The sequence below is a fragment of the Bradysia coprophila genome, unplaced genomic scaffold (genome assembly GCF_014529535.1).
Source record: "Bradysia coprophila strain Holo2 unplaced genomic scaffold, BU_Bcop_v1 contig_111, whole genome shotgun sequence".
Classification (NCBI taxonomy): domain Eukaryota; kingdom Metazoa; phylum Arthropoda; class Insecta; order Diptera; family Sciaridae; genus Bradysia; species Bradysia coprophila.
The window spans coordinates 492880-506835 of record NW_023503388.1 but is presented as its reverse complement, the minus strand read 5'-3'; the positions used below and the strand labels follow the sequence as shown (position 1 = coordinate 506835).

The 13956-nt window shown below is 35.7% G+C and overlaps 1 long non-coding RNA gene across 1 annotated transcript; it reads left to right on the top strand.

Moving 5' to 3' along the window:
* Positions 1-10404: 10404 nt before the first annotated feature.
* Positions 10405-10903, top strand: LOC119073042. Its single transcript, XR_005086978.1, has 2 exons — positions 10405-10711; positions 10783-10903. It is a non-coding gene; the product is annotated as an uncharacterized LOC119073042 (long non-coding RNA).
* The last annotated feature ends 3053 nt before the right edge of the window (positions 10904-13956 follow it).

The following is a 13956-nucleotide window of genomic DNA, read 5'->3' as shown; positions in this document are numbered from 1 at the left end:
AAATAAAAGGGAAATCTCGGCAAGCCTCGACGCTTCCTCTAATAAATGTCAATGCTATACTAATATCCTTGCTGGTATTCACCGTTATATGGTTTCTATTCGCGGGTAAATTACTGTATGCGAATAGGTTTTTCAAATAAATTTACATCCTACTTCTTGATTGCTCGATTATAGTTAACAAAATTTTCGAAATTACAGTGATTATCCGATGAATGACCATTCAGTTCAAAAATATCAAACAAAATTAAAGTAAATCAGGCCCCACCTGTTGGGTGGGTCAGATCCCTTGACTGTTTGTCTGAGCTTCTCAATAGTATTTTTATTGACAATGATTTATTGATTTATTTCAATGAAATGTAATTTTGTATGTTGATTGCCACAAAAACGCATTTAGAAGAAGAACTACTAGTACGGTCTAATAAATCTCTCATTGATGATTTAATTCTGTTTAGTTTCACTGAAAATCTTCGAAACTATGTATATAAAATGCCCCGGTAAAAAATGACGTATGTTTTCAATAACATTTAAGAGCTTCCGAGCGTACGCTGAAATTGTAGCTTACATTTCTGCGTTTCGAAATTTTTCATCGCTATTATCTTTTTACGAGAGCTCTTTTTGAAAAATGTACGACCACATTTTCGAGTAAAAATATGTCAGCTTTGAATAAAAAATAAAATTGTCTGTGAAAGTTTCATGTGCTTTAAGAAAAGTGTACCTTTGATGCAAATTTGGGGCTCGGAAGCTTTTAAACTCGTGTCAACTTCACACTCGTTAATTTTTGTTCTATTTATTCGGTTTTGTTTACAAGGCAAAGTCACATAACAAGAAAAATACTATTGAAATAGATACAAAAATTCTGTTAGCAACATCAGCTTGTTCGTTAGACCAACATAATCTATCTTAGAACCTAACCTCAGGAATTGATTCCATTCTCCACCAAACATTTTGTTTTTAAATCGGTAAACAGTTGTCGTGTTAACAAAAAGCAGAAAAGGCTTCTTCGAGAACTACTCCCAGATGATTGAACCGATACCGCCCGTTTTCGAATTTGACCTGAGGATTTCAATACTTCGTCGATTAAAAAAACGTTTTTGAAAATCGGTTGAACTTTGCTCCAGTTATCGTGTTAACAAAGAGAGCTTCTTTCGAGAACTACCACCAGATGGTAACTACCAATACCGCCCATTTTCGAACTTGAGCCTAAGGAACCTAACACCTAAGGATTTCAATACTTCGTCGATTAAAAAATAGTTTTTGAAAATCGGTTGAGATTTACTCAAGTTATCTTGTTTTAACATTTAACGTTTTTTCATCACATTTCCATACATTTTTAATCATAGTGAACGTGTTACGTACGGTGTATTTTCTTTTGTAAAACCCATGACTTACAGTCAAGGGAATAATAAACTCGGTAATCCTTGTTCACAGCATGTGATTTTTTTTTTTCAAATTTGAGCCTAAACCACATGGCTTTTGAACATATATGTAAACGTATACACAATATCCGAATAAACCATAAGCTACTTACTTCATTTTTATATATAAAATCTCGTTTCACTATAGGTACATATTGATGATTATTATCCAAATGCCATGTGATTGTAATACATTATGTACTATTATATGGCCAATACTCTGTTAATAATCTATAAAACATGTTAATCTCTTTGGCAAATCCTAGTAATGTCATGTGTGTGGAGTGTGTTTATTCATGTTACATTAATAGATGTTTAAATAAAATACAGTCCGGATGTATATTACGGTTCAATTGGAATGAAGGATCAACAATGCTGAGTATAATTATGTTGATAACGTCCGAAAGGGTGACAGGAATATCATTAAAACATGTACGGCTTTGTAAGCATCTGTATGAAAGTTGGTCCATTAGTTTAAACTCTAAATAAATTTTAAGTGAAACAACATGATACGATGAAATATTTTTGGTGGCGGCAGCAGAACGTCTGATTTTCTGACTCGTAAAACCATTCGTATGGGTGGAGGAAACAAAAATTTTTCCTTTAACATGGAGAACAGCATTATTTCGCATAATAATTATGAGCTTTGTTCGTCAAAAAAAAAAAACAAACAAACAAGATGTGAATGTAACGCATTAGATCTGTTTTTCCATTAACGATGTACCTGATGGTATTAGGGTACGGAAAAAGCTTCACCTATTTTTCTTTTTCAGAAAAATTTAAATCCTCTTAACTCTGACAGATTAAACGTAAAATATTTTTTCAACACAAATGAAACATATAACATGAAACGAGCCGTCAGAACAGTCGAAGCGTTTGCTGCGACTGAGCCCCGTACGAACCCGTACATCTATTGCGCACGTGACCCTAGTTGCTAGTTGCCGTCGCCCTACTCTTACCGTAAGTCTACTGCGCCCGTAAACGTCGGTAAAGTAAAATTCTTATGAAATTTGTACGTCTTAAAAATTGCGCATAGCGCAATTACAAAGCCCCGTACGATGTTCCTTTCAAACGTAACACAAATTTCAAATTAACCCAAAATTTCCTCAGTCCTATATTAACCTATATTTACCTATAAATAAACAATTTACTGATAAATATGCTAGTAATATAGCTCAAAATAACTATCTATACCGTTTTGCAGAGTCTTCCTTCTGAATACTCTTTGTTGAGCGAAAAGTCTAAAAGTGTTCAAAAGAAATGGGACTTGATAGGTGTGCGAAAGGTTTTTGACGAGTTATTGGTTTCTAGTTCTCCAGTGGACCGTGCTAGGTTACTTGCATCATCAACGAAAGAGTCTTCAAAGTGGTTGCAAGTTATACCTTCAAGTAATCTGGGGTTACTTTTAGACAATAACGCGGCAAGAATAGCCGTGGCGCTTAGATTGGGTTGCAAGGTGTGCGAAGAACATCGTTGTGTTTGTGGAAAGCTAGTAGACGAATACGGTCGTCATGGATTGTCTTGTAAGAACAGTAAAGGATGGATTCCGGGACACGATGATGTTAACAACATCTTCTCGCATACTTTTTCGTCAGCCGGTATCCCTAATGTCTTGCAGCCGCCAGGGATTTCGAGAGACGATGGGAAGAGGCCAGACGGAATGACATTAATTCCGTGGAGTAGAGGAAAGTCACTGATATGGGATGTGACAGTTCGAGATACTTTAGATCAGTCTTATTTGTCTATTTCGTCGACTAAGGCTGGAGCTGTCGCTGATCTAGCAGAGCGTAGGAAACATAATCATTATGTCGGTCTGAAAGAGAATCACTTGTTTAAGGCCCGTCATTGGGAAATGACAGGACAGTTTCCCGAAAATGTATGTAAAATTTTATCACAAAAATTCACCGAAAAAATTCAAAGAAACTCACCTCTTATGCTTTCCATTGTATTCGGGCATAGTCTCTTTAGGTCGCCAAGGCATATTTGAACACTAAAACACTTTTTACTCGATGCAAAAACAAAAAGTTTTTTTTGTTTTGTCGCGACAAAAACACAGAAAATATTTCGACACAACTATGACACTCCGCTACTATAAGTACTAGAATCAATGTTTGCTGTGTTCACTTCGGCGGTAAAATATTTTCATTCAAAAAAGTGTCGGGCATTTAAAAACAATCATCAAACGGTTGACAAAGGGTAGCGTATACATTTAATAATGCTCATCAACCATTTTTTAAAGCTTTACGAGAGCTCAGCAGACATTCTTTCAACGATGGGAGAGCATTTATTAAAAATGTAGCCTCTCGTAAGACTGCGCTGAGCGTAAATAAATGTTCGTTCCCCTTTAGTAAGCTAAGAAGACTTCGCGAAGTCTAATTATGCCACCTCTTTGAATAAAAATATCGGCTGAGTTCTAATAATTCTCTGCTGAGCTCTAATAATTCTTCGCTGAGCTTTAACAAACCTCCGCTGAGCTCTAATAATTCTCCGCTAGGCTTCAGGAACTGTCCGTTAGGCCTAAGCAAGTTGCAGGAAGGCTTAATGGAGCGAATCGGAAACTCAGCGGAGATCTGCCAAAGCTAAGTGGAGTCTTATTAAATCATAGCAACAATATTAGGTATCCGCTGATGCTTATTGAGTGTTCGCTTAGCTTCATTGCCTTACTACAACGTGCTAAGGTCTGACGGACTCTTACTGAAGCCTAGCGGAGAATTATTAGAACTCATTAGAGGGTTGTCAAAGCTCAGCGGAGAATTATTAGAGCTCAGCGGAGGTTCGTTAAAGCTCAGCGGAGAATTATTCGACCTCAGCCGATATTTTTGTTCGAAGAGGTGGCATAATTAAACTCAGCGAAGTCTTGTTAGCTTACTAAAGAAGTGGGAGAGGTTACAATTTTAATAAATGTCTACCATCGTTGAAGTGTCGGACACTTTTTTGAATGAAAATATTTTACCGCCGAAGTGAACACAGCAAACATTCATTCTAGTCCTTATAATAGCGTAGTGTCGAAATATTTGCTGTGTTTTATCGCGACAAAACAAAAAACAAAATTTTGTTTTTGCATCGCGTAAAAAGTGTTTTAGTGTTTAAATATGCCTTGGGGACATAAAGAGACGGTGCACGAATACAATGGAAAGCATCATGGGTGAGTTTCTTTGAATCTTTTCATTGAATTTTTGTGATAAAATTTTCCATACATTTTCGGGAAACTGTCCTGTAATTTCCCAATGACGGGCCTTAAACCGATAGCATTCGAAAGTTTGGGTAGCTGTGGCCCCGAAACGGAAGCGTTTCTCGTTAGTTTAGGAAAGATGATGAAGAAGGCTTCCGGAGAGAAGAAGTCTTTAGATTACTTGCTTCAGAAGATTTCTATATCGATACAGAGGCGAAATGCGGCTTGTATATTAGGAACTTTTGGAAAAAGAGTCGATGATTTTTATTTACTCTAGTTTTAATTCTTAATTTTTTTTTTTTTCATACTATTGACATACTAATTTTTATTTTTTTATTTTTCATGTCTTTCGGGAATTAACTCGAGCACGCGATATGAAAATTTAACGAAGAATATTTATTTAGTTCTTGTTTCTTTAGTTTTTTCTTTTGTTTATTTTAATTGTTTTAATGAAATGCTTTGTAATGAAACTTAATTGTAATATTTAAACATATTTTTTATCGGAGTTTTAGTGCGGGAGAGGACGCTTTCTCCAACAATAAAAATTTTGAGTAACCAAAAAAAAAGTTATATAGCTCAATATAGCTATATATATTTATATATAGATATCCATATTTATGATCCTTGAAACACCCCACACACGTAACCACAACCACTCACTTCCAACTGATCAGTGACCTTGTAAGTATCATTTTCACCGATTTATATTGTGGTGATCACATTTTGCCATTGAATTGTCAAGCATCAAGTAGCCTGTGATCCAGCCTATATATACCATGTACAATGCGTCAATAAATCATAATATTCCCGGCCTTGGCCGAAGACACATCTACTGAGTTTCATTAGTAGATCTGTATTAGTTGACTGTAGACTTTCTATATGGTTGAGATTAGTTCCCATATAATTGGTGACCCCAACAAAAGTTCACGTTAAAAAACCTCTGAACAAAATTAAAAGAAATTTCAGCTAACAATAGCACTGAAATCTTCTTATGAAAGACCAAATTGGCACAATTCTAAGAAATTGTGGATCCAATTTGCACTGTTCGTAATAAACGTTCAGTGGAATGTACCAATAACAAATAAAAAAGTGCCCACGAGCACCACAGTCGTCAATTAAATTTAAAATATCACGAAATAATACATCTATACTTCGGTCGACAACATCCTAAAATTGTGTTTTTCAATTATGAAAACCAATTCAAAATTTAGTAACAAATTGTACTTTTAAGCATAAAAACTAGGTTAATCCACTAGTTAAGCTCAAAAAGTAAATTTAGATTTAAGACTTAGTTTTAGCACAAATATTTTGGCTAAAATGTTGTCGACAAACTACCGTAACTATAACATCTAGTTACAAGAACTACAGTCAACCAAAAATAAAATTTTTTGGCCTAGAAATATGGTTAAACAACCAATTTCATAAAAATTATAAATCAACGTTTAGTGAAACTAAATAGTTTGATCAGAGGAAACCATTTCCTGAGAATTATTCACGAAAAACGATACATCGAAACTTATCAACGACACTTTCCACCAACCTCGATTACGCGGTTGGGATGTCCACCTCAAAATGGGTGCGTTGCATCACTGTGAAAAAGATAAGGTCTTTTCGTTTCTCGTACAAAACTCTAAAAAAAGTTTCAAAGAATAATTCAACACTTCAAAATTAAAAACAATTTTTCGGAAAAAAACATCCAAAAAATTCTTCTGACAAACACCAAAGAATCAAGTATTCCCTCATTACAATTATAGAACGATTTGCAACAATCGCTAATTCTAAATTAGTCCAATCACCCGGCTCAGCGTTTCGAAAATTAAGCTCTACGCCTATCCGTCTTGAGAATAATCTTTCGTGATTAACTCATAAACGACGGAACCGTTTAAGCAAAACCGAAGCGTGTCGAGGATTGAAACTTTTTGTTTCTTAAAGTTGTAATCGAAAATACTTGATACATGAAAATTGATCCAATGAGTTATCCATTGTGCGATAACACATCCTTTTTCCATGTAAACTAGTTTCACAAGTTCTTACCATCATAGAACGTAAAGAATAAAAAGTCATCGTGTATAAATTCAACACCCTTGAATTGACACACAACAAATTCAAGTTCACGAATGACATAAATTACAAAATCTGATATTAAACCACTAAACCGGCGCCAATAGGTTAAAACTCATTGACCGTAGAATCGTACAAACGTACATACAACCGTTCAATGAGTCACATATATAATATCAGTCGAAATGTACATGACAATTATACTGCCTAAAGTCTGCTACCACAGACAGCTATAACCATCTAATATAAGTACATTTCGTGCAGTGCGTATTCCTGCAAATTAAATGGCAGTAAAAAAGCTCCACAACAATTGGAATAAAATTTAAAAAATTAAAATTATTCCGGAATGTTTCGTGCTGTCATATATTCAAATAACATTCCACGTAGAATGAGACAAGCACCAAACACCGTCTATCAGACTTAAGACAACAACACTTCATTTTTCGCCCATTAAAAACTGTAAAAATAGCAGTTAAATGAATGACATCTTGTCATTTTCCGGGTAAAGCCGTGGACAATGTCATTTCACGAAATTATGAGGTTGTACGATCTCTTAATCTGAATTAATTTGAAATTAAATAAAGAGTTGGAAACATAACCAATCTTCCAACATCGGAGAAAATTCATCTTCATCCGAAATAAAATCATTTTCGAGATAATCTGTTTCAAAATTAAACCCAAATTTAAACAGATCCAAAATTCGATATAATGAATTCTCGAATCAAATCTTATTAGATTGTCACCAATCTAATCAAGACACAAAATTTCAAAGTAACAAAACTTTCGAAAAACCAACTGTTTTCACAGCTATTAGGTAACCTTATGGATCCTACCGCTATGAAACAGATTCAAAATTTTCAAAGTACCTCACGTCATACACCGGTTACCAACATTCAAATGGTTTTGGACACACAACTCGACAAGCAAGCGACTTCAGAAATCACTCAAACCCGAACATCCGTGGCTCCAACCAATCCACCACATCAAATCCCTATCCAAACACAAGTTATGGTCCTGCTGTGAAATCTCGTCCCAAATCCACGTGACACAGACGATCGACTTGGACCAACAAAATTTCTTCAAAGGGGGAAGTATCTGTGGTGATCACAGTTTGCCATTGAATTGTCAAGCATCAAGTAGCCTGTGATCCAGCCTATATATACCATGTACAATGCGTCAATAAATCATAATATTCCCGGCCTTGGCCGAAGACACATCTACTGAGTTTCATTAGTAGATCTGTATTAGTTGACTGTAGACTTTCTATATGGTTGAGATTAGTTCCCATAATATTTTTTACAAAAATCCAAAATGGCGGCAGACGGCCATTTTGTTAGGAGGTGGAAAGTAGTACGGCTGCTTTACATTCGTTAGTACCTTTCAAACAAAAAAAATCATGAAATTCGGTCAAAGTTTACTCGAGACATTAATAAAAACACCACCTTCACTGTACGGCCGAGTAGCCGGATATGAGCTCATTCCAAGGGACATAGCTCACGCTCCGGTCAACCTAATTTCAAAAACGTTTTTTCCCTGATTGGTACGGTCAATACCTATCTAATAAAGCAAAATCCATCAAAATCCATTCAAATTTGGCCAAGCTACAATCAAAAACGGCTTGCCGCCCTGTACCTAGTTTACACCAAGGGGTCTAACTCACGAGTCGGTCATCCAATTTTCATACACTTTTTTTGTCGATAGGTATTGTAAATACCTTTCATTTGATGTATCACTTGCAAGTGTAGCCTTTAAATGGCCAGAGAAATCTTTGGAAAACGTTAAAGCACTTATAGGGCCCCAGCTCGGTAGGGGTCGACCCAAAATCGCCCATCTTCGAACTTAGCCTCACAATTTCAACTCCCTTTGAGGAAAAAAAAATTGAAATAGGATTTGATTTACTCAAGATATCGACGTGACAGATGGACAGACAGACAGACAAAATTTTTATTGCGGATTCGTCATCTATGAACATAGGCAAACACTTTGCCCTTACCGACTGCTTCGAATTCCATCAATTACACGCACGGCACCGTAATCCTATACGCCCCTTCGTACTTCGTACGGGGCTAAAAAGTTAATACGATGTTTTGCATAATAGCGGAAGGTGTACTATCTATAAAGAGAATAACTAAGGGTTTGGGTTTTCCTTGATTTTCCGGTCGACAAATAAAAAACTTTGTTTTTTATGGACGTTTCGCGATTTTATTTTCGCATCATCAGCATCTAATGTAAAAAGAAAAAAAAAAACTTAGTTTGTAATTCACATTAATCTAACAGGGTCTCGGTACTTACGAATAATACATCTCAATCGAATTAATTAATTTTTCAAAAACACTAACTCGACCGTCTTTGTTTACTATTTTGACATTGCAACTCAATAACATTAACTCAAGTGGAAAAGACAATGCTGGCTAACTAAACTGCACTTTCTACGGAACATGGATTAATTATTTTCTTAGCAAGCTTTTGTACACCGAATTAATGTTCTCAGTGTCTCGCCTGAAATTCATCGTGTCATTCGTCATAATGTATAGAGACTCTAGAATTTTTCTCTTTGTCTTATTATGTTCAATCGCCAACACCGAAATGTTGTCTGTGTCCGGAACATGTACAACATCATGAAAATGGTGGACTACTGCCGTTGTGCCTTCCAGGTCGTTGTCACGATTAAACTTATTAATATCGTCGACATGTTGGCCTCCTCTTATTTTGACTTTGTGTCCGGTACTGCCCACATAGGACAGCTCACATTGTGCGTTTATTCCATCACCAAAGCACGGGATGTTGTAGACCACATTATATAAGTCTTCTTCCAATGTCTTTTGTTTGAGTTTAGAGAAGATGGCACGGTTGGTGTAAGTCGGCTTAAAACCCAAACGCAAATTCTCACATCTTCGCACAAAATTTTGCCAATGTTCTGGGAACAAGAGCTATGGAAATGCAGGCATAATCTCATTCTGGACATCGGAACTGGAAACATTCGTATCCACCTGTGGTGGACTCACTTGTTGATTTTCTCTAGAATTAATATGCTTCTTGATACGGTTCTCTATTAAGTCCAATGGGTAATCGTTCATCATGAGAATTTTCTTAATGTTTCTGCTGCATTGGTAGTGAAATTTTGTTGAGCTCAGCCCATACATTCTTTTGATCAAGTTATCCACAACGTTCAACTTTTGGTTCATAGGATGATTCGATCTGTAGTTCAGTAACCGGTTCGAACAAGTTGGTTTGGAGAACCACAAAAACGATATTGCGGCAACTGCGTCACGAATAACTGTGGTGTCCAAGAACGCCAACTCATTGTTTTGCTCAACTACATGTGTGAATTGAATGTTGATATTGATGGAATTGAATACCGACAGGATGTAATCAACTGACTGCTTCGGAACCATTAGGAATAAATCGTCCACATATTTTAGGCAAACATCCACCTGCAAGTTTAATATGGTCATCGCCTCGTCTAAAATATGCTCCATTACAATATCCGCCAGCACCGGACTAAGTGGAAGCCCCATGGGAACACCATGTATTTGTTTGTAAATTTCGTCTTTATATATAAATTGGTTGCAGTCTCTCAGAACGAAATTCAAAAGTTGAAAAAATTCCGGCTTTAGGATGTTTGTCTGTTGTTCTATTTCGTTCCACCTCTTGTCTAAAATTTCCTCTAACAAATCCAACGGGACATTGGTGAATAACGAGACGACATCGAACGAAACGAAAATCTCATCTGGTTGAGAACGTATTGGTCGGACACAGACAACATTTCGGTGTTGGCGATTGAACATAATAAGACAAAGAGAAAAATTCTAGAGTCTCTATACATTATGACGAATGACACGATGAATTTCAGGCGAGACACTGAGAACATTAATTCGGTGTACAAAAGCTTGCTAAGAAAATAATTAATCCATGTTCCGTAGAAAGTGCAGTTTAGTTAGCCAGCATTGTCTTTTCCACTTGAGTTTTTAATGTTATTGAGTTGCAATGTCAAAATAGTAAACAAAGACGGTCGAGTTAGTGTTTTTGAAAAATTAATTAATTCGATTGAGATGTATTATTCGTAAGTACCGAGACCCTGTTAGATTAATGTGAATTACAAACTAAGTTTAGTGTTTTTTCTATTTACATTAGATGCTGATGATGCGAAAATAAAATCGCGAAACGTCCATAAAAAACAAAGTTTTTTATTTGTCGACCGGAAAATCAAGGAAAACCCAAACCCTTATTCATTGTTTCCACGGTCAAGGAAAACCCAACCTATTAAAGAGAATAACATGAAATAAACTACTAAGTCCCTTAGAGTGGGTCAGGTCACTTGAAAATGACTGACAAGTCTAATTTTCGAATTTATTAATTTGAATCTTGATTTATAGATTGTGGATCTGAGCACTATTTCACAGGACTCTCAATGATTGACGCTGTCGGCAAGTCGGTCACTTCTGTCAATTCATCGAACAATATTTTCATGGACAATGTGATCCAATTTCCTAACAAATGAGTTTGATTTTTAAATTTCGTATCTCAAAACACCGACTCGAAAGCAGTGCCATCGCTGATTTTTGCGGTAGTGACGATCCCAACAAAAATCTCTTCGAGAAAAGTGTGACGCAGTCTTTGAAGTACAATTTCTAAAATGAACGATATCGCTAGAGTTGACGCTTTCAGCATCGTTACGCAAAAATTAAATTTTACACCCAATTTTAGTTCAAACAAGCTGGCTTAGTTTTTCTCATCATCTGCCAAATAATTTCTACCTAAAAAAATTTGACTGGAAACAACCAAAATTTTACCAAAAAAATCTGCGTCGCATGTGGCAGATAAATTTTCTTGCTGGTCTGTTCCTGAACATCTGCCACTTTGCGACGCAGATTTTTTTGGTAAAATTTTGGTTGTTTCCAGTCAATTTTTTTTTGGTAAAAGTTATTTGGCAGATGATGAGAAAAACTAAGCCAGCTTGTTTGAACTAAAATTGGGTGTAAAATTTAATTTTTGCGTAACGAAGCTGAAAGCGTCAACTCTAGCGATATCATTCATTTTAGAAATTGTACTTCAAAGACTGCGTCACACTTTTCTCGAAGAGATTTTTGTTGCGATATCAGTCGTTTTAGAAGTTTTAGAACACTGCGTTTTATAACAGTTTATAACAGAAATTCGAAAATTTGACGAAAATCAAAAATTTGACGAAATTCGAAAATTTGACGAAATTTGAAAATTTGACGAAAATTTGACGAAATTTGAAAATTTGACGAAAATCAAAAATTTGACGAAAATTCGAAAATTTGACGAAAATTCGAAAATTTGACGAAAATCGAAAATTTGACGAAATTCAAAAATTTGACGAAATTCGAAAATTTGACGAAATTCGAAAATTTGACGAAATTCGAAAATTTGACGAAATTCGAAAATTTGACGAAAATCGAAAATTTGACAAAAATCGAAAATTTGACGAAAATCGAAAATTTGACGAAATTCGAAATTTGACGAAAATCGAAAATTTGACGAAGAAAGTAATTCTCTATCTGCCACCATTCAAGAAATATCTCTAAAACCCCAATTGACCCACCCATTTCCAACTTTCGACATTTTTCACAAATGCCCTTCTTTTCTACTCGTAAAACTCTGAGACTTTGCCGAAGAAAGTAACTCTCTATCTGCCACCATTCAAGAAATACCTCTAAAAACATAATTGACCCACCCAATTCCAACTTTCGACATTTTTCACATATGCCCCTCTGTTCTACTCGTAAAACTCTGAGACTTTGCCGAAGAAAGTAACTCTCTATCTTTCATAACCCAAAAAAATATTAGTCCTTTCATCCTACGCTCGAGTAGCTCAAAATTTGGTCACTCTAATCACTCTAGCTCAAACGAATCTGCCCCGATTTTAATTATTTTTTTGTTCGAATCGTGTTACGAATACCTTTCATTTGATGGGTCGCACGCCTCTGTAGGTTTCAATACAGCTAAGCTACAGCCGAAAACGCGTTCCCGACCCTCGAAAACCACACTCAGAAACCACTTCGAGGCCAATAAAACAAAATTCCTGCAAAATTTCATGGAGATTGGCTGACTAGTTTCCGAGATCGACCGTCGATAGATAGATAGACAGATAGAAACATACAGAGTAAGTTGAAAGATTTTGATTGTTTGGAAAACGTTAATTTGGTGCATTTTCTATCAAAATCTCCGGCAATTTTAAAGTTACATAGTCGAGTGATAGCTCGTTTTGCTCGTATTTGAAGCGCGAAAGGAAAGCGCCAAAGGAAAGAAACTTAAATTCTCGCCTATATATAGTTGCCGCGTCTCAAAAAAATTTCTTCGTTCTTTTTTTGGAAGTTAGACTGCGTCAAGTCCTCCTCTAACGCTCCGGACATGATAACAATTTCCACAATCTATTCTTATTTTCACCAGTAAATCTCGGAAATACCGATACGAGGTAAACTTGATCAAAGCAAATTATTTAGTGCTACAACATTCTTTAAATTCGTCTAATCACGCAGAAATATAAAATTTGGATAATACTTCAGGTATGTGTAAAATTCGTCGGAGAGGTATAATATATTACATTGACGTAAATGATACATGGACCATCTTTTCTATACGTGGGAGACGTTGAAAACTTAGTTTCGAATGTCAGATACTGTTAAAATGTAAAATAATTACTATTATATATTACATACTCACGAAGAAGTCGAGGCTTGTCGAGACTGATACTGACAAGTGTGTACTCTATTTTATTGCCTATCCACCCGGAATATTGTTGTTACATGTACATTTCCCACCCGCGGAAAGCAGTCGTTACATGTGGGAACTTATTTATTACATCACTAGTGAATGAAAATTCATATGAAAATTCATTACACACCGAAGATTTTCATTACTGAAATCGAAACAATCACTGACGATGTTAATTAATTTTGATACCACAAACTTTGTGACTTGAATTAAGTGTAACCAATGTAAAAGTGACGGCCATTTTGTCTATAGCCACAATTTCATTTTTTTCAACTTCGCGAACACCAATGGCCAAACAATTTTAATATTTGCATTTTTCACTTATTTTCAAAAACACTCAACACTTTTACTTTTATTGTCATGTATTCACTTCACTTCACTGCAAAATTTATCGTATCACCACCCAAATCGACAAATATTAAGCTAAATGTGAAGCTAGCACTTTACAAAAACAAAACAGTCGAAGTAGTTTGTCAACATGTCACCAAAACAGTAGTGTTGTTCCCGGGTGCTGCGGAAATCGGCTCACATAACGAATTTTATGACCAATTTTGTATAATTAGTCGTAGT